General features: G+C 41.4%; 1 protein-coding gene and 2 non-coding genes across 4 annotated transcripts in view; 2 read left to right on the forward strand and 1 right to left on the reverse strand.

Annotated features, from left to right (window-relative positions):
- SPTBN2 (spectrin beta, non-erythrocytic 2) overlaps window positions 1–21,609 on the reverse strand; it is a 264,500-nt gene that overhangs the window by 233,076 nt on the left and 9,815 nt on the right. The window lies entirely within an intron of this gene.
- Window positions 16,138–16,210, forward strand: TRNAV-UAC. Its single transcript has one exon. It is a non-coding gene; the product is annotated as a tRNA-Val (tRNA).
- Window positions 18,568–18,640, forward strand: TRNAV-UAC. Its single transcript has one exon. It is a non-coding gene; the product is annotated as a tRNA-Val (tRNA).

Below are 21,609 nucleotides of genomic sequence, written 5' to 3' on the forward strand. Positions count from 1 at the left end.
CCCATAACAGTGCCATCCACAGACCCCCCCCTTAACAATGCCATCCACAGACCCCCCCACCCCATAACAGTGCCATCCACAGACCCCCCCACCCCATAACAGTGCCATCCACAGACCCCCCCACCCCTTAACAGTGTCATCCACAGACCCCCCATTGCCGCTCCAGTACAGTTATAAAATGTGCAATTCAATTAATAATGATTCATGCTGCCCCCTCTGTAGTATAACATTCAATATATCCTACTCACAGGGCTACTGTTATATCGTAATGCAGGCCGGCCGGGCAGACGAGCGGCAGAGTGACTGACTGACGTCACATGCCTGCGCCGCCTGCTTCATTCATAAAGTAGGCCGGGCAGGCACGTGACGTCAGTCAGTCACTCTGCCGCTCGTCTGCCCGGCCGGCCTGCATTACGATATAACAGTAGCCCTGTGAATAGGATATATTGAATGTTATACAACAGAGGGGGCAGCATGAATCATTATTAATTGAATTACACATTTTATAACTGTACTGGAGCGGCGGTGTCGGAGCACAGTGAACGCACCGGCCCCCAGCTCCTCCTCCCAGTCCCTCCCCGCTGATACATCGCAGCCTGCGATGCTGGAGCATGGCAGGCTGTGATGTCAAAAGGTGGCGGAACACCGTTCCGGTGCGTTCCGCCAGAAAAAAAGCCCTGCACAGCACACAAACATCAAAACCTCTTCCCAACTGGGAAGTATGGTCGTGGGGGCATCATGGTTTGGGGCTGCTTTGCTGCGTCAGGGCCTGGACGGATTGCTATCATCGAAGGAAAAATGAATTCCCAAGTTTATCAAGACATTTTGCAGGAGAACTTAAGGCCATCTGTCCACCAGCTGAAGCTCAACAGAAGATGGGTGTTGCAACAGGACAACGACCCAAAGCATAGAAGTAAATCAACAACAAAATGGCTTAAACAGAAGAAAATGCACCTTCTGGAGTGTCCCAGTCAGAGTCCTGACCTTAGCCTGATTGAGATGATGTGGCATTTCTCAAGAAAGCGATTCACACCAGACATCCCAAGAATATTGCTGAACTGAAACAGTTCTGTAAAGAGGAATGGTCAAGAATTACTCCTGACCGTTGTGCACGTCTGATCTGCAACTACAGAAACGTTTGGTTGAAGTTATTGCTGCCAAAGGAGGTTCAACCAGTTATTAAATCCAAGGGTTCACATACTTTTTCCACCTGAATGCTTACATGGTGTGTTCAATAAAACCATGGTAACATTTAATTCTTTGTGTGTTATTAGTTTAAGCAGACTGTGATTGTCTATTGTTGTGACTTAGATGAAGATCCGATCACATTTTATGACCAATTTGTGCAGAAATCCATATCATTCCAAAGGGTTCACATACTTTTTCTTGCAACTGTATATGGATTTTTTGTGACTATTGGGTCACTTGTCATGGTAAATTTATGAATACTAGTATCCCCATACACCAATCTTGATCGACCTGTGATGAAGTGAGATGCGACTAATTTATTAAGAGGCAGCTGCATATTAATACATCAGTAGCATTTCTGGCAGTCCGTGTGACACAAACTCAAATCTAAGCTAGATAAGGGCTGGAGTAAACTTTATCTATAACCTATTCCAGTTTCTGGGGTAAGTTATAGTAAATCCAGCGGACTGCGGTTGTCTCCACACCTGCTGAAAATCTCCCCATTTTCCCACCACCAAGTACAAAAATTCACAAATTATGGTGCAAATATGGCATGCGCTATAATTTGAGACATTTTAACGCCACAATAGTGGCATAAATAGCCTAATAAATGCTGCTACCTGTGTAGCCCCAGCCTATCTGTCAGTTCTCCGTTAGCTCAGCTCTTGCAGATGTGCAGGCTAGCTGCTATGATATCTTCAATACACTGTACACATAGAAAAGAGGACATCTTGCTCCCCTGTGTCTCTGTAGCACACCATAAAAAGCAGCAAGCACTGGGTAGAGATAAAACACAAGAAGCTTTAGTCACGTTTCTCTGTATCTCTTTGCCTCTCTTTCACTCTTGCAGCTGCCTTTTGCTCCTCCTTCCCTTCTCCATAGATTTTACAGCATGAAGCATGATCACTTAGTGAGCTGACAATCTGTCTAGTGTGATGGTCAGTGGGTGCGAACCCACTGTCCCACGTGACCAACCTCCTCAGAGGGGCATGACTAAGTGTACCCCTCATTCTTCACAATTCCTCTGATGGTTTAGATAGACTTTCCCGAGAGGCCCTACCTCTGAGCGGGGTTGGAACATAAGAAAACACACAAGAACCTGGATGTGGATCCACTGGACTGGCCTCCAGATGGTATGGGATACCCAAAGGGTGCTAGGTGGCCTGAGGCTGATCAGACGGAGGCAAGGCAAGGTCTGGGTACAGAGTCTGAGGTCATAGCAGGTGGAAATATGGCAAAGTCTGTAAATTAGGTCCACGGGTCAGGGCAGGCGGCAATAAGACAAGGTCAGTTAAACAATATACAGAGTCCGTTACACAGTAATGGCAGAAATCACAGTAACACCTTTGTTCAAAGGAACTAGACAAGGCTAGGAACCAAAGTTGCTCAGGCACCTTCCCATAGAAGGAGGATAGACACGCCTGCACACACCCTATATGCACACAAGGAACTGTGAGCCAGAGCACAAGCTCTGCTCAGAGCCAGGAGGAGGATGCTGGGGGCAGGAGTGCAGACCACAGCTAAGAACCCCGCTGCCCGAGCCTGTCAGCACGGCGTACAGCAGAGGTGAGGAGTGACGAAGCCCAGCACCCATACCTGCCCGTGGGGACAGAATTGCAGGCATGGGCAGCCGGGTAACATCTAATCTCTCAAGGTGAATTTCAGTAGTGAATTGACAATAAATGATCAGGGATGAGGGGAAGATGTGGCTGATAAGTGTAGATAAGATAAGATATACAGTCAGGTCCATAAACATTGGTACATTGACACAATTCTAATATTTTTGGCTCTATACACCACCACAATGGATTTGAAATTAAATGAAGATGATGTGCTTTAGCTGCAGACTGTCAGTTTTAATTTGAGGGTATTTACATCCAAATCAGGTGAACGGTGTAGGAATTACAACAGTTTGCATATGTGCCTCCCACTTGTTAAGGGACCAAAAGTAATGGGACAATTGGCTTATCAGCTGTTCCATGGCCAGGTGTGTGTTATTCCCTCATTATCCCAATTACAATGAGCAGATAAATGGTCCAGAGTTCATTTCAAGTCTGCTATTTGCATTTGGAATCTGTTGCTGTCAACTCTCAAGATGAGATCCAAAGAGCTGTCACTATCAGGGAAGCAAGCCATCATTAGGCTGAAAAAACAAAACAAACCCATCAGATAGCAAAAACATTAGGCGTGGCCAAAACAACTGTTTGGAACATTCTTAAAAAGAAGGAATGCACCGGTGAGCTCAGCAACACCAAAAGACCCGGAAGACCACGGAAAACAACTGTGGTGAATAACCGAAGAATTCTTTCCCTGGTGAAGAAAACACCCTTCACAACAGTTGGCCAGATCAAGAACACTCTCTAGGAGGTAGGTGTATGTGTGTCAAAGTCAACAATCAAGAGAAGACTTCACCAGAGTGAATACAGAGGGTTCACCACAAGATGTAAACCATTGGTGAGCCTCAAAAACAGGAAGGTCAGATTAGAGTTTGCCAAACGACATCTAAAAAAGCCTTGTCAGTTCTGGAACAACACCCTATGGACAGATGAGACCAAGATCCACTTGTACCAGAGTGATGGGAAGAGAAGAGTATGGAGAAGGAAAAGAACTGCTCATGATCCTAAGCATACCACCTCACCAGTGAAGCATGGTGGTGGTAGTGTCATGGCGTGGGCATGTATGGCTGCCAATGGAACTGGTTCTCTTGTATTTATTGATGATGTGACTGCTGACAAAAGCAGCAGGATGAATTCTGAAGTGTTTCGGGCAATATTATCTGCTCCTATTCAGCCAAATTCTTTAGAACTCATTGGACGGCGCTTCACAGTGCAGATGGACAATGACCCAAAGCATACTGCAAAAGCAACCAAAGAGTTTTTTAAGGGAAAGAAGTGTAATGTTATGCAATGGCCAAGTCAATCACCTGACCTGAATCCGATTGAGCATGCATTTCACTTGCTGAAGACAAAACTGAAGGGAAAATGCCCCAAGAACAAGCAGGAATTGAAGACAGTTGCAGTAGAGGCCTGGCAGAGCATCACCAGGGATGAAACCCAGCGTCTGGTGATGTATATGCGTTCCAGACTTCAGGCTGTAATTGACTGCAAAGGATTTGCAACCAAGTATTAAAAAGTGAAAGTTTGATTTATGATTATTATTATGTCCCATTACTTTTGGTCCCTTAACAAGGGGAAGGCACATATGAAAACTGTTGTAATTCCTACACCGGTCACCTGATTTGAATGTAAATACCCTCAGATTAAAGCTGACTGTCTGCAGTTAAAGCACATCTTGTTCGTTTCATTTCAAATCCATTGTGGTGGTGTATAGAGCCAAAAATTTTAAAATTGTGTCAATGTCCCAATATTTATGGACCTGACTGTATTTCATATTTTCTTACACTTGCTTGTACTATTGATTTATGCAAAGTTTGTTGAAATGACTATCTAAGGGAGAGTTATCTCTGTTTCATTTACCGTTTTTCTGATCCATCAGAAGAACAGAAAAAAAAAATAGGATCCTGCGAAAAACGGATCATGTTGCACATTTGGCATCTGATTGAGCCATGTCTGTCTGAGATCCGTTTTTTTAGACGGAAAAAAAGTCCTGCATACAGTACTTTTTTTCTGTCTAAGAAAACGGATCTCAGATGGAAATGGCTAAAATGAATGCCTAACTGATGCAACAGGATCCATTTTTTTTACAGGATCCTGTGCTTTGTTTTTGTTCTTCTGATAGATCAGAAGAATGGAAAATGAAACGCAGATGTGAACTCTCCCTAAGATCACATTCAGAATTTTGGACCTAAACCGAAACAGGATCCAATGTTGAGTAACAATTAAACTAAGCCCTGGCACAGCCTGTGTATACAGCAATGCCAGCACCTGACTGTGGTTGTCAGGGAGCTCTGTCACTGACAACCAGCCACTGTAAATAACAATAATAATAATACACACAAATAAAGAACAGTATGCTTTGTGTGCTATGTGTCAAGGATACACAGAAACCAGTATGTTACATACCACCCAAAAGTTCCTGTGTGGTTCTGTCTCTCTTGTTCTTCATGCTCTACTGCAGCAAAGTAATGGTTACTCCTCCTCTATTGGTGCTCTACTTTTCTGGACATGGCGATTTTTCCGTCTTTGGGTTTCCTTTTTCACACCTCGCTTTTCTCAGGCTATATATCTTTTTTTATTTTTCTGTATGAAGGCTTGTTTTTTGCAGGGCAAGTTGTACTTTCTAATGGCACAATTTACCATTGCATACAATGTAGTAAGAATTCCAAAATGGAGTGAGAAAAACAACTCCATTTTGCCAGTTTTATGGATGTTGTTTTTACGGCATTGCCTGTGTGGTAAAACTAACCCATGATTATGATTACAGCGATACCACATTTGTTTTGTTTTTCTTGTGTTTTAATACTTTAAAAAAAAAAAAGGATTTTTTTTTTCATTGCCATATTCTGACCCTTATAACTTTTACATTTTTACATCTAGAGAGCTGTGTGAGGGCTTATTATTTGTGGGGTGATCTGTACTTGATCACTTTTTGTTCATTGATTTTTTTTCGATTACGCCATTTGCCATATGGGATAAATATTTTTATATTTTAGTAGTATGATAGGGAACTGTAACAAGTGTTCGTTAGATCGCTTCTGTCATTGAAGTCTATGAGAAATTTGCTTTGTTCCTATAGAGTTCTGCCACAGACAGGGGCTCCGAAGAAACATGGCTGCAGAAGCCTCGGATCCTTCAGGTGTATTGAGGCTACCAAAGGGAATGAACTGCTCCCCTGATCGCTGCTAGGAGAAGCTGTTCCAGCCCCCGGAGCGCAGTGGGTTTTCAGCACTCAGATGCTGTGGTCACATTTGACTATGGCATCTCAGGGGTTAAATGTCTGTGATCAGCGGCACCTGGAGGCTATGGTGCTTATTCTGCTCCAGAGTGGGCTGCATCTTTAAAGAAATGCCATGTCGTAAAGGGGTTAAGGTTAGGTTTACACCATCTGCCACCTGTTGCCAAAACCCTCCCCACCCATGCCCGATTTTGTGGGTAAGGCTCCATTCACAGGTCCGCAAAATGGGTCCGCTTCCGTTCCGCAATTTTGCGGAACGGGTGCGGACCCATTCATTCTCTATGGGGATGGAATGGATGCGGACAGCACACAGTGTGCTGTCCGCATCTGCATTTGCGGTGCGCGGCCCCGATCTTTGGGTCCGCAGCTCCGCAAAAAGATAGAGCATGTTCTATTCTTGTCCGCAGCTTGCGGACAAGAATAGTCATTTCTATGGGGGTGCTGGGCTGGTGTGTTGCGGACCCGCAATTTGCGGGTCCGAAACACAGCACGGACGTGTGAATGCAGCCTTAGGGTTACTAACTTCAAAATCATGCAACCACTGGCTGCCGCAGGTTGGTGGATATTGCCAGCATGTAAACCCAGCCTAATATACTTTGTCAGATATCTCATTCATTGACTGGTGAGTTCTCTCACTCATTACTACACTACCTTTTGAATAGGTTTTGCACACTGTGCTACCCCTACCAATCAGAGACCACCCCACAGTGACTGATAAAGGTAGGTCATCAATATTCTGATCCTGGAAAACCCCTTTAAGTGTAAAACAAACATAACTTACTACCAGAAGTATGAACCGCTTAGTCAATGCTCACATGGTGGAAACCAGTCATACAAGTGTTTTAGATTGTACAGGTGGAAGCAGTTAGGTAGCCCGCAGAACTGCACCACGGGTATTTTTTGCATGTAAACCTTAGAATTATCCTGGGCTAGATGAGTGCAGTTGGACAGTTTACATTAAAGAATTGTATGCAATTGTGGGGTGAAGCGTATATATTCACAGAGTGTGGTCATGTGTTTTCAAACGCAGCAAAACCGTCAGAAAAGACAGAATTTGCACATTGTGAATAAGCAGTTAAACATAATGCATTAAGGTCCACTGTGGTTTTGAGGACATAGAGAGCAAACAGGCTCATATGGTTCTCATGTGGCCTGCAGATTTAGTGGACGACCAGTTTTGTGCAGATGGATTTGTGATTTTTGTACTCAAAGAGCAACTTGTTGGACTAGGACCATTAGGAGTGTTTTACATGTGATTTTAATAGGCATACTGAGTTACTGTGTAACCCTGTAAGTAATCAAAACAGCATACAAAGGTTTAACCAAAGAAATACGATCAGTTATTATAACATGAATTTACACAGGGTTCTAGGAAATGCAGTGAAAAGGAATGAAAATGAATGGGATGTTTTGTCTATTGCACCTGAAAGGTTTGATAAATGACTCTGCTTAGTGTATGATCTGAAACAGTCCAGATGGCTGCACCGTCATAACAAAGATCTGTATCCTACAACACAGGCGTAAGAGGGAATGTAGCCAGGAACTTCTCATTATACAGGAGCACTAGAGTGTGAAGCATTGTCCTATTTCTCCTAATGTTGGTCCTACTGCCATGGAGCTGATTCCACAGGACTTTTACAGATCCTTTAAATCTGTTAATGTAGTGTTTGATTACATATTTTCATTGGCAGTATATATGAAGGGTAAGTCCCCACAAAGTGGAAATTTTCCAACATAGATGTCTTGCAGATCATCGATGATACTGCAGCAAGAATCCAATGTAACGGATTTGGCTGTGGACCTCCTGTGGTTTTCACTCCTGTGAAGTTCCACAGAATGAGCATGTTGCAGATTTGAAAATCCACAGCATAATTACTCTTCCATGTGGAAAGTACCTGCGGCATGTGGATGAGTTTTGTAAAATAATCCACTTCTGATTTACAGGTAACTTGTGCAAAACCACAAGTAAAATCCACAGCAAATTTGCTAGATGTGAAGAAATATGAAAGTTAGAAGCTCTTTGCTCACATTTTTCTCAAAATTGTGTTGGACCCATTTATATTGGTCCTTATTTGCAGTCCCTGCTCTCCTGCTTAGAGTTTATAATCAGACTATAATATAGCTGGATTCTACATTGCCTTGAATTTTGTAGGCTTAGGTCCAGGACGGGCAAGTCTGATAGAGTAGGTCCCATCTGTTGGAAGGCACGTTGCATGGGCTCAACACAATTGTGGTGAAAATCTTGCAGGTGTACAATAACCATTTAATTATGTGTGATTTTACATAACCATGACTGACTCCATTGCAAAACTTAGTAATTGGCCACTCCCCAGCCTCAGTTACCCAGTACATTTGAGTCACACACTCACTGGCTGTCACAGTCGTTGCCTCTGGCTGTGACCTTCCGTCCTTGCTCGTTCGGCGCTCCTCGCTGAAGTTTTGTTTGTGTGCTATTTGTGGTTCTGTATGGGTTAACTCCCCTGTGTTCCTATTAGGAGTTAATCCTCTGTCTGATCCATGGGTGTGGCCTCTCTGCTGCACCCATGGAACCTGTATTTAAGGCTGAGGTTTCCTCAGTTCTGGGTCAGCTCTCCTGGTGTGTGTTGTCTTGTCCTGCTCCTGGTTTGTACTCTCTCTCCCATGCTGCTGACCCATGGGATCCGTGTCTGTCTGCCTGTGCTCTGTGGGTTTCCCTACTTGTTCATTTATAGTCTCTGATGTCCTCTTTCCTGTCTTTCTGATATCTGTTCTGCCAGTTATGTTTTAGTTACTTTCTGTTTATTCTGATGTCTGTGTTCAGCAAGCCTTTGCAGCAGAGTGGCATATGCGCAAGGCCACGCAGTTTACCTCTGGTGGAGCAAGTCCTTCTCTGCTCATTGCCACTCCTGCTCCCTTGCGTGAACTCCTGCTTGTATTATTAGTTGCCCTGTTTTGTATTTGCCTGTCTGTTATGTTTGCCTATGTGCCGTCGGTACCTTCTGGTACCTGTTGTCCATTTGTTCCTGCTGTCACTGTCTAGTTCACGCTCCAGAGTGGACCCTGGCAACTTCCTGCGGCAAAGTCTAACCCTACCATCTAGGGCTCTAGTGAACACCAGGAGTTGCTTAGTCATGCCCCTCTGGAGTATTACTAGACAGTGGCGCAGTGGGGGTTTTCTCCCACTGTGCTGACGGTACATAGAGCTCTTGTTTTGTCTGTGCTGCCTTCCCTGTTTTGTTTGTGCAATAAACTCTTATGTGTCTCTACCTGATTTCCGTTTGTTTATTGCATGACGACGCGGTGGTCTCTCCTGGGACCTCCAACTCGTGACACTGGCAATGTGGAATACAAAGCAACTGGCATAAATAAATTGCTAAATATTATTATAAAATTGGCTGCTGACAGCCACCACTAGGGGGAGCTTGGTGCATAGGAATGTATACAGTTACCATTTATATCAGTGGTAGCTGTAAATAATCTCTTTGCACTGAGCTCCCCGTAGAGGTGGCTGCCAGAAAATGCAGTGAATCTATGTCAGGAAAAGGAAAAACAGTTCAGATAAGGCCCCACAGCAGTGGCTTGGTCTGCCTCCATGGTAGCTACTCTAAAATACTGTTTGTTTGTTTTTCTAAAATGCAATACATCCAAGTCAAACCTGTGAAGTAATGTACAGCCTCATGGTGTACAATTATTGGTCAGTCTGCAGATTCAGGTTGAGAAATGTGAGAAGAGCCGTAGACTCTAGAGCATGTCAGGTCTCTAGAGGAGGTGATGGACCAAAGCTATTTGTTCCAGATTTTCAAAAATTTGTCTGATATAAACTTTTTTGGGGTGGAAAGTAATAGAGCGTAACAGAAGTGGTTGATCTCCTAAGGAGACAGGAAGATTTGAAAGCCACATCCATATCTGGATTTACATTTTTCAAGGTCAATAAGAAAAAGACAATTTTAAAAAGAGTGGAATTTACATGTCCATTAGAAATGTAGTCACTCACTCTCAAAAACCAAGCATTCTGGATTATTCCCAGAGGTGAAAGAAGGTACCAGATGTCTTGTGACAGTGTCCTATCCAAATCCATCTCTGAAATCTGTAAGGTATTGAAATTATGGGAAAGAAAATTCAGCCTTTACTAGTAGGAATTCTTTAACATCTGTGCCAGAGTACTTTTCAGATAGAAACCAGATACCTCTTTTCTTCAAGCCCATCAGAGAGTGCTAATAACTCTGGTATTACTTTACAGTGCCATAAGGGGGAGTGTGCTCTGACAACTTCAACATGGTACATATCCTTCATAATGTTCCCCTTTAGAAGTGGATGTCTTAGATTTGCACTGTCACTGAGGCTTTCTCTGGTATGCAGATTGTCACAGAAGAAATATGCAAGAAATGTGAGTAGTTTGAGCTAAGGGAATTTATAACCCATTGTTCTCAGGTCAGCTCAACAGTACTCCACTGTTTAAGGTGAGCAAGATGATTATAGAAATTATATATAAGACCTGATGTTTGGCAGAGCCATTCCACCTTCATCCTACTGAGCAGTGAGTTGTTCAACGGTGATATGGTGTCACCTGTTGTTTTCTATTGTTTGGAGAATGATGAAGAATTTAGGAAAAAAGGGTCACTTAAACTAAGGCTGAGTTCCAATGTAAAAACAAAACATATATGTGAATGTATATATTTTTTTGAACCAAACTTTTGTATCCTTTTTTTCCTAACGTATATGTCAAATGGATGGCAAAAACATGCTGTTGTCTCGAAAGGAGCTCACAATCTAAGTTGAGGTACTAACCACTACATACAGGGAACCCCCTGCTGTTTTGGAGATGTTCTGACCCAGTCGTCTAGCCATCACAATTTGGCCCTTGTCATAGTCAGTTTGGTCCTTATGCTAGCCTATTTTTCCTGCTTCCAACACATTATCTTTAAGAACTTAATATTCACTTGCCATCTAATATATCTTCCCTTGGGAGGTTCTTTGTCACAAGACAATCAATTTTATTCACTTCACCTGTCAGTGGCTTAACAATAAGACTGATTGGTGTATACATAAATCACAGTTGAATAGAATGAAGCACTCAAAATAAATTCAATTTAAAAAGTATGTAGATACTCCTTATTAGTCAGCCATTTTAGTCACACCCATGGCTTACCTGTGCATGAACTCAAGCATAAAGCCATAATCATAAACTCAAATTGGTGTAAGAATTAGTTGAAGTGAAGAGCTCCTTTCTGTATTATAGTGCCTTCTTTCAATCAAGCTAGTTTCATATGTAGGGTTTGAACAGGATTAGAAAAACATGGTAGTTTTTTTCCAGAAACAGTCCCTTGCAGCTGAGCTCCATTCACTTCCATAAAGATGAGCTGCTACACTAGACACAACCTGTAGACAGATGTGCTGTTTGTAGTAGAAATGTGATGATGGTGGTCTGTGCTCACCGCTAAACGTGATGACGGTGGTCTGTGCTCACTGCCATCTCCTTTTTCCTGGCAGGCATGGCTGACATAGTACTTATCCATCCCTGTTGTCTACACTGTCTTCTGCTACAGGTGATCTCTGCATCCATTCTTCTGCTATCTCTTAGGTTGCACATGCTCTTCTCAGCATTTAAAGGTCCAGTACAAACAAGGGCTAATCTTGACCAATTCAATGGCATCATTACCTTGGGTATATAGGGGACCTTCCTCTATGGAAATGTGCTAAAACTATAGGTTCCTAACTTCTCTAGTCCCTTAAAGGTGTGCTATTGTACTGATCTGACCTCCTGTGCCTGACCTCTGCCTAATGTCCATATTGACCTTGTGCTGTTGCCCTGACCTATTGCCTGACTACCAAATTGCACAAACTTTGCCCATCCTGACATAGGATTGTCCACTGACCATGCTGTTGAATGCCTTCTTGGTGCAAATCACCAGCGTCTCTTGACCCACCCGGTCTCCAGCCCCCGAAGGGGAGAATATTCCTAGAGGTAGTGGTTTGGTGGCTTCTGCAGCAAAGTTCAGATCCCCATACGGGAGTAAAAAGTTGAAACCCATATCCATTTAGTAGACACATAGGGCCAAAAACATAATTTTGTAATCCAGTATTGTAAGTGGAAGTGACTAGAAATGAGATGGATTTCCATGACCAAACAATGGCAGGAGAAAAAACTATGGCAGGAGAAAAAACTATGGCAGGAGAAAAAACTATGGCAGGAGACCATTAAATACAGACACTGAATCATCCAGGAAAACAAGTGAGAATCCATGTTTTTTAGATCAGGAGAGGACCTTGAAAAACAGAGGCAAAGACAGAAACAGAGACCAACAAGAAGGGGAGGGCATAGACACTATAGGAGAAGGAAACAACAAAATGAGGATCACACGTTCCAACAAACCGCCACTGGACAACAGAGGCTTACAGACAACACTGGGACGCTCGGAGACACAGTTGCAATGGAAACAATGAAGATGGGAGCATCATTAGTGGTAAATATACCCTCTTGTGAACTGACTGAACATGAGGTATTATTGTTAGAGAAGGGACTCTCCTTTTGCCCTACAATAGGGATGAACTGGTTTAGATGTGAAATTGATTTACATTAGTTTTTTAGACGCATTACTTTACATGTGTATTACAAAGGTTCCAATACTCCTAATAGACTCACTGACGGACAGGATGTAAAAACCTTCCCCGACATGATGAACACACAGACTGAGTCAGACATGAGGTTAGACTCAAGGACATGGGCCTACAGCTACGGAGTGACTTCCAGCCACCTGTATTTAATGAGGCCATTAATACATATATGGATTTGATGAAAAAGGGCATACAGCATATTAAAGAGGACCTTTCACTAGATTAAAAAATCAAAACTAACTATACAGACATGTACAGCGGCACCCAGGGATCTCCCTGCACTTACTATTATACCTGGGTGCCGCTCCGTTCGCACGGTATAGCCTCCGGTATCTTCACATGTTAGGCTCCACCCAGGGGAACCTGCCAGCATCTCCTTCTCCCATGCTGTAGCGTTGGCCAATCGCAGCGCTCAGCTCATAGCCTGAGAGGTTTTTTTTTCTCTCAGGCTATGAGCTGAGCGCTGCGATTGGCCAGCGCTACAGCATGGGAGAAAGAGACGCCGGCAGGCTCAACTGGGTGGAGCCTAACATGTGAAGATACCGGAGGCAAGTGCATGAAGAAATATAACATCAATGAAAAATAAAAGAGGGCTCTGAGGGACCTATGTGTCAGGAAGAGTGTTACAATCAAAAAAGCAGATAATGGTGGTGCCATAGTTGTTATGGACACCACTGATTATATCGCTGTGATCAAGAGGCAATTAAGTGATACTGAAGTGTATAGAGAGCTGGACTCTGATCCAAAGTGTACTATAATGCGTAGGATAAAAATCATTGTTGATAATGCTTTGCAACTGATCTCATCGATGATAAACTACACAAGTTTTTGTTGGTAGAACATCTGGTGACACCCATTCTGTGCATTTTACCGAAAATTCACAAAAGCCTGGAAAATCCCCCAAGCCGCCCAATAGTATCAGGCATAGATTCGGTATTTTCACCACCAGCTACCTTTTTGGACAAAGCCCTCAGACAGTATGCTATAACAGCCAAATCTTACGTGAGGGACACCACAGATTTTTTGAATAAGCTAGAAACAGTGGAATACCAGGAGGGGCATATTGTTCCCTCTTTTGATGTCACAAGCCTCTATACGAGTATTGAACACTGCAAAGGAATGGAGGCGATCGAATGGGCCTTACAGAAAGATAAAGAAGATAGTGAGTGGAGTTATTTTTTTCTCTCTTTACTGGAGATAGTACTCATATGCAACTATTTCCTTTTTGAAGATACTTATTATGTACAGCAACGGGGGACCGCAATGGGGTCCAATGTGGCCCCGATGTATGCAAACATATATATGACTCACTTTGAAGAAACATCAGTTTACACATCCATCCATTTTGCATTTGTGAAGGGCTGGATGAGGTACATTGACGATATTTTCTTCATTTGGACTGACACGGTAGAAAAACTGATGGATTTTCACCGATACATGAATTCAGTACATCAGGAACTCCAATTTGCATTGGTACACTCACAAACAGAGCTACAATTTCTTGACACAACAGTCTACACAGAAAAGGGGACCCTGCAGACGGACCTATATGTAAAACCAACTGACAGAAACAATATGCTTCGTTTCAATAGTGCCTATCCTAAAAAAATGATAGAGACACTACCATACAGCCAAATTGCTAGAAGCTAAAAGGTAAATTTGATGAAATGTGCAACAAGTTCCACCAATGAGGCTACCCCAAGAGTTTGGTGGGACGAAACAGACAAAGAGTACAGGAATTAAACCGCAGGGAACTCCTACATAAAAATAAAGAAGAAGCAAGTGTAAATAGGAGGATACCATTTGTGTCCACTTAATGTACATTCAGTAAACGAATAATAAACATATTGAAAACTAACTGGCATATACTGACTAACTCATTCCCGGACATTGAGGAGTTTCAATTGCCTCCTCTTATGTCTTATAGAAGAGCTAAAAATTTGGGCGACAGACTTGTGCAGGCGGACACTAAGCAGAAAAATGATCCGTTTATTAAAAGGAAAGGTTGTTACCCTTGTCTGGGATGTTGTAATTGTAATGGCATGCTTAAAGGACATAGTTTCTCGCATCCACGTACCGGTAAGAAGTACCTCATTAGAGGATTTTTTACATGTAAGTCGGACTATGTGCTTTATCTCCTAGAGTGTCCCTCTGGCCTCTTGTATGTGGATGAGACCACACAAGAATTAAAAAATTGTCTTAACCAGCATAGGTAACAGATACGCAAATTCCTCTCAGGAGAGAGGCAAACTGAACTGCAAAAAAACAGAACTACCAGTACCAGAACATTTTCTGAATTTTGGTTACAATATATCCCAATTGAGATTCAGAATCCTTGATGGGGTCTCCCCCCAAAGGAGGGGAAGAGATAGGGAACGTGCATTAAAGAGACTGGAGCTAAAATGGATTTTTGAACTTCAAACATTAGAACCAAAAGCTCTGAATAGAGAGTTCAAAATCGGGTAACTCTATTGAACCTTTCTGGGTCGAGAACCACTTCTTTACTGTATGAATATTACTGAGTAACTATATTCATACGGTTTTATTAAGTTTGATACCCAACATGTTGGTTGTGATTTTCTGATATGTTTTTATCTCTCTTTTTTAGGTAGCACTTTGGGTGCAAATTTAGGTGCAACCTGTGGACATAACTGGGAATCACTTCACCAAGGGACTATAGAGTCTACCAAGTAAGATGGAAGGCCCCAAAGACAGGAGGTATTATTTATTGTTGTCTTATAGGGGTACACCAGGTTAGGTAACTTATTGGACATTTTTCCACTGGTTTAGCTTGAGGTGGGTGGCGAGTTCTGAAACTACATTGTTGCTGAGACTGCTCTTTAAAGGGCTATACTGGTTGGACTGTCTTGAGGAGGGGTGGTCAGTTGATTGATTTATCATCTGATCCTGGATTGATGGTATGACGTTTCCACTGAATGATTGAGTGTACACCTAATTAGTGGCAGTGTTCCCCTCATAAACTGAGGGTCATGCCCCCCTTTTTTGGGTGTGCACATAGATTGTCTGAATTAGACAGCTGGGGATAATTCTTCACAGAAGTGGGAGATATGCCCCCATGTCAGTCATGTGTGAACGTTGCCTATAGATCTGGGTCTCAGCAGCAAATTGTCTTTATACTATGACTTTGATCCCCCTCAATCTAAAACGGATCTTAATTACTGTATTGTACAATATCCTGAATGGTGTCCTCCTTAATGGTTAATCCTATCTATCCGTCTGGGAGTCTATGAAAATTCTAAAGAGGGTTTACTGCAGCGTTATATATTGTTATATCTGCCCCACTATGTGGGAGTTTTCAGCACTGATGCGTTAATGTATTGCGCTGATGGTAAATGCGCACTAGCGCTTCTTTGATATCACACTCGGGAGACAAGAAGGGCCGAGTGAACTGTTGCACAGGCGTAGTGATGCGCCAGACATGCCGAGTCTGCAGTATTCCAATACATGTGCACTCCGTTCTATTCAGCTTTTAGATGTTCTGGTTTCATAGTGTAGTGGTCATCACGTCTGCTTTACACGCAGAAGGTCCTGGGGTCAATCCCCAGTGAAACCATTTACTTTCCCAAATGCATTTTAACCACCTCCCATCCGCCCATAGACTAAAAACGTCCGGGAGGTGGTTCTCTATTTCTGAACGCTAATCGTACAGCTGCTGATCGGGTTGCCCGCTGTCAGTGACAGCAGGGCAACCCTTAGAGAAGGCAGGGACAGTGCCCAGGTGTCCCTGCCTTCTGGATCGCTGCATACACAGCGCACACAGAGCGCACTGTGTATGCAGAGCAGGAAGCGCTATTCGCTTCCTGTTACGGCCGGCGGTCATGTGATCGCCGGGACTGGAGAGCGTAGGAGCTGTGTGAGGTCTTTCAGAGACCTCGATCAGCCCTGCTCTGAGGCTGTACAGTGCTGTACAGCCTCTCTGGGGGGTGTATTTCTTCTGTAAATGGGGCTACTATGTCAGCCCCAGTTACAGAAGAAATCAACAGTGAAAAAAAAAAAATTGAAGTAAATGGCCCCCAGAGGTCTTTATGTCCTTATGGGGGATGAAAAGTGTAAATAAATAAATAAAGGTTTCACATGTAAAAAAAAAAAATCCCCAAGTATGAAATAAAAAAAAAAATGTTAAAAATAGAAAAAATAAAATAAAATAGACATATTTGGTATTGCTGCGTCCGTGACGGTCGACTCTATAAATATATCACATGATCAACCCAGTCTGATAAACACCATAAAAAATAAAATAAATAACTGTAAAAAAAAAGCCATTTTTGTCACCTTACATCACAAAAAGTGCAACACCAAGTGATCAAAAAGGCATATGTCCCACAAAATGGTACCAATAAAACAGTCACCTCATTCCGTCAAAAATGAGCCCCTACATAAGAAAATCTCTCAAAAAATTTAAAAACTATAGCTCTCAGAACATGGACACATTAAAACATAATTTTTTTGTTTAAAAAATGCTATTATTGTGTAAAACTTAAATAAATAAGAAAAAGTATACATATTAGGTATCGCCACATCCTTAACGATCTGCTCTATAAAAATGTCACTTGACCGAACCCCTCAGGTGAACGCTGTAAAAATAAATAAATAAAAACTGTGCTAAAATATTTTGGTCACCTTGCCCCATAAAGTGTTATAATGAATGATCAAAAAATCATATGTACCCAAAAATAGTACCAATAAAACTGGCACCTTATCCCCTAGTTTCCAAAATGGGGTCACTTCTTGGGAGTTTCTACTGTAAGGGTGCATCAGGGGGGCTTCAAATGGGACATGGCATCTAAAAACCATGTGGAGTTCATTTTCTTCTGCGCCCTGCCGTGTGCCCATACAGCAGTTTATGACCACATGTGGGATGTTTCTGTAAACCGCAGAATCTGGGTAATAAATATTGAGTTTTGGTTGGCTGTTAACCATCGATGTGTTAAAAAAAATTTTTGATTAAAATAGAAAATCTGCCAAAAAAGTGAAATTTAAAAATTTGATCTCCATTTTCCTTTAATTCTTGTGGAACGCCTAAAGGGTAAACAAAGTTAGTAAAATCGGTTTTAAGTAACTTGAGGGCTGTAGTTTCTACAATGGGGTCATTTATGGGGGTATCCACTATGTAGGCCCCACAAAGTGACTTCAGACCTGAACTGGTCCTTAAAAAGTTTTGGCAATTTTCTTAAAAATTTGAAGAATTGCTTCTAAACTTCTAAGCCTTCTAACGTCCTAAAAAAATAAAATGACATTTCCAAAATGATGCCAACTTAAAGTAGACATATGGGGAATGTTAAGTAATAAATATTTTATGAGGTATCACTTTCTGTTTTAAAAGCAGAGAAATAGAAATTTAGAAAATTGCAAATTTTTCAAAATTTTTGGTAAATTTGGGATTTTTTCATAAATAAAGGTGAAATATATTGACTCAAATTTATGACTATCATGAAGTACAATGTGTCACGAGAAAACAATCTCTGAATGACTTGGATAAGTAAAGGCGTTCCAAAGTTATTACCACATAAAGTGAGATATGTCAGATTTGCAAAATTAGGCCTGGTCAGGAAAGGGGCAAATGGCCCAGATGGGAAGTGGTTAAAAGAATCACAAAACTCAAAATAATGCGGATATGTTTTCCAAAAGTTTATATATTATGATAAAAAACTGTCAGTTTTATGGCAAAACCCTAAATAGTTTTTATATCAGACTAATATGAAGCAGGTCCTAGGTGAAGACCAAAGTAAAAGCTTCAATAGCTGCGTCCTTTCAATTTAAAGCTCTTAACTGGTTTCCACTTTAAGATTCATATAATTAAGAGAAATTGTTGAATTTGCCATTGGGGAGGCACAATTTTTCTCACATCTAAGATGCTCCTTGATAGGCATCGTGTTGTTTCAAAGGACGATTGAGCTTTTTCTCTGTTCTGTTTTCATAGTGCAGTGGTCATCATGTCTGCTTTACACGCTGAAGGTCCTGGGTTCAATCCCCAGTGAAACCATTTACTTTCCCAAACGCATATTAAAAAGAATCACAAAACCCAAAATAATGCGGATACGTTTTCCAAAAGTTTATATATAAAGTTGAAAAAATGGTCAGTTTTATGGCAAAACCCTAAATAGTTTTTTTTATATCAGACTAACATAAAGCAGGTCCTAGGTGAAGACCAAAGTTAAAGCTTCAATAGCTACGTCCTTTCAATATAAAGCTCTTAACTGGTTTCCTCTTTAAGATTCATATAATCAAGAGAAATTATTTGATTTGTCACTGGCCAAACTTAGATTACTTCTAGTAAAAATTTGCGCTTTGTAGACAACCTATGATGGCACCCAAATCTAAAGAGCTAGTTTCTTCCCTTTAAGGTCTATAGTGTAGTAGAGATCATATCTGCTTTCCTTATAGAAGATCTTGTGTTCATTCCACAATGGAACTATAACATAAAAAACAACAACATATGGAAACCATAATCTTATTATTAACTTGTCGGATGGATTTTTCAATTACATACATAGCATGATTATAAGATCAGAATCGCAAGCAAAAACAAAATATGAATATTTTTATATGTGGTTTACATAAAGATGGACCTAGGTGAAAACCAAAGAGACACCTTGAATGTTTACTTCCTTTCAAGGTAAATCACTCACTTGGATTCCACTACGTAAAAATAGAGCTACTATTCATATAAAGATTAGAAACCGTTTAATTTGTCACTGGCCAAACTTAGATTGCTTCCGGCATAAATGTGTCCATAATATGTTGCCTATTTTGACAGCCAAATCTCAGAACCAAGCTTCCCACGATAGATTTTATACCCTTCAAAGGCTTTGTTTTCTTTCTGGAAATGAAGCAATGAGCCCTTAAACTGGAAATAATTTTTTTAATTGAAATGAAATCCCCATATAGCTATTTTTTTCCTTGCTTTTTCAGTGCTTCCTCACTCCCCTCCTATTCTAGTGATTTAAATGCTTTCATTTATTGCTTTCTTTACAGTTCTATGATAGATGCAGTGGACACAGGTATGTAGTATACCCAGCAGTGTACAGATATGTAAGGTACGAGGTATAATAGATGCAGTGTGCACAGATATATACTGTATGTTATATACAACAGTGTACTTGATATATAAGGTACAAGGTACAATAGATGCAGTGTGCTAAAGGGATTTTCCGGGATTTTTATATTGATGACCTATCCTCAGGACAGATCATGCATTGCGTTGACATTGCAGCAGTGAGCAGGTGTAATTACAAGCTGTCCCATTCACTTCTATGAGACGGCTTGTTCCTATACACTTGTAGTCCCATTGAAGTTAATGGGATGGCTTGTAATTACATCTGCCCACCGCTATGATGTCAACAGCAAGCAGGTAAACTATGCAGGGCTCGCACGGAGCACAGCCTTTCCTTCAACCAGCTGATCAGTGGGGGTTCTGGGTGTTGGACCGTCACCGGCGATGCTAGGGAGGCTGGTCAATATCACCAGCTGAGAGAGCAGGCAATGATGTTGAACAAACATTTGATCCCAATCATTATCTACTCGTTGGTTATTTTAAAACCATATTAAAATGCTATACTATAATAAATAATATGTGATCATATAATAATAATAAGGCCTTACTATATTGAGAATATTATATATTTTTTTAAACCTGCTTTATTCATAGACACAATACATGATTATAAAGAAACCAGTAATATTTATTAGCTTTCTAAAAAACATTATTCTTAATATAATAAGGACATAGGCTTTTCTTATGGGATAAAGGTGGAAAAAAATATATCTGAAGAAAAAAACTTCAACGTCTCTACTAAGATTCAAACCTGGGATCTTCACAATAAAACCAGTTGCTTAAAGGGTTTCTACCATCAGAATTACTGTTATGTAGCTGACTGACATCCTTGAGGAAATCCCGCGCCTGCGCCGTTCACTTCTGTATTCGGCGCAGGCGCAGTGAGTGAAGGCCGCGCTCCTGGTGCCGGCTTCCCCACTGTGACATAGTCGGCGCAGGCGCAGTGAGGAATCCGGCACCAGGAGCGTGGCCTTCACTCACTGCGCCTGCGGCGAATACAGAAGTGAACGGCGCAGGCGCGGAATTTCCTCAATGATGCATGGAACTTAGACATCAATCAAGAGGAGCGGGGCGGGCAGAACGGAGGACCTGGGCGGGATAAAGGGTGAGTAGACTCTAGGTGCTGAATCTACGCCCACATAGCACCTAGAGGCTCATTAGCTTATTGTAAAAGTGTGTATTTTAGCAAAACGGCTGCAGGGACAAATGTAAAAAACACACTGTTATGTAGTGCTGACATTAGCACATCGCTAATGTCAGTCAGCTACATAACAGTAATTCTGAAGGTAGAAACCCTTTAACCTCTAAGCTATAGCATTATTACATAAAAATGCCTGTTTTTTTTCTATATGTTTAAGCTAACACACATTACTGGAGTTTTTATAATCATTCTGCTTGTGAATAAAGCAGTAATATATATATATATATATATATATATATATATATATATACATATATATATACACACATACACACACAGTACAGACCAAAAGTTTGGACACACCTTCTCATTCAAAGAGTTTTCTTTATTTTCATGACTATGAAAATTGTAGATTCACACTGAAGGCATCAAAACTATGAATTAACACATGTGGAATTATATACATAACAAACAAGTGTGAAACAACTGAAAATATGTCATATTCTAGGTTCTTCAAAGTAGCCACCTTTTGCTTTGATTACTGCTTTGCACACTCTTGGCATTCTCTTGATGAGCTTCAAGAGGTAGTCCCCTGAAATGGTTTTCACTTCACAGGTGTGCCCTGTCAGGTTTAATAAGTGGGATTTCTTGCCTTATAAATGGGGTTGGGACCATCAGTTGCATTGAGGAGAAGTCAGGTGGATACACAGCTGATAGTCCTACTTAATAGACTGTAAGAATTTGTATTATGGCAAGA

The sequence above is a fragment of the Bufo bufo genome, chromosome 10, assembly GCF_905171765.1.
Source record: "Bufo bufo chromosome 10, aBufBuf1.1, whole genome shotgun sequence".
NCBI lineage: Eukaryota > Metazoa > Chordata > Amphibia > Anura > Bufonidae > Bufo > Bufo bufo.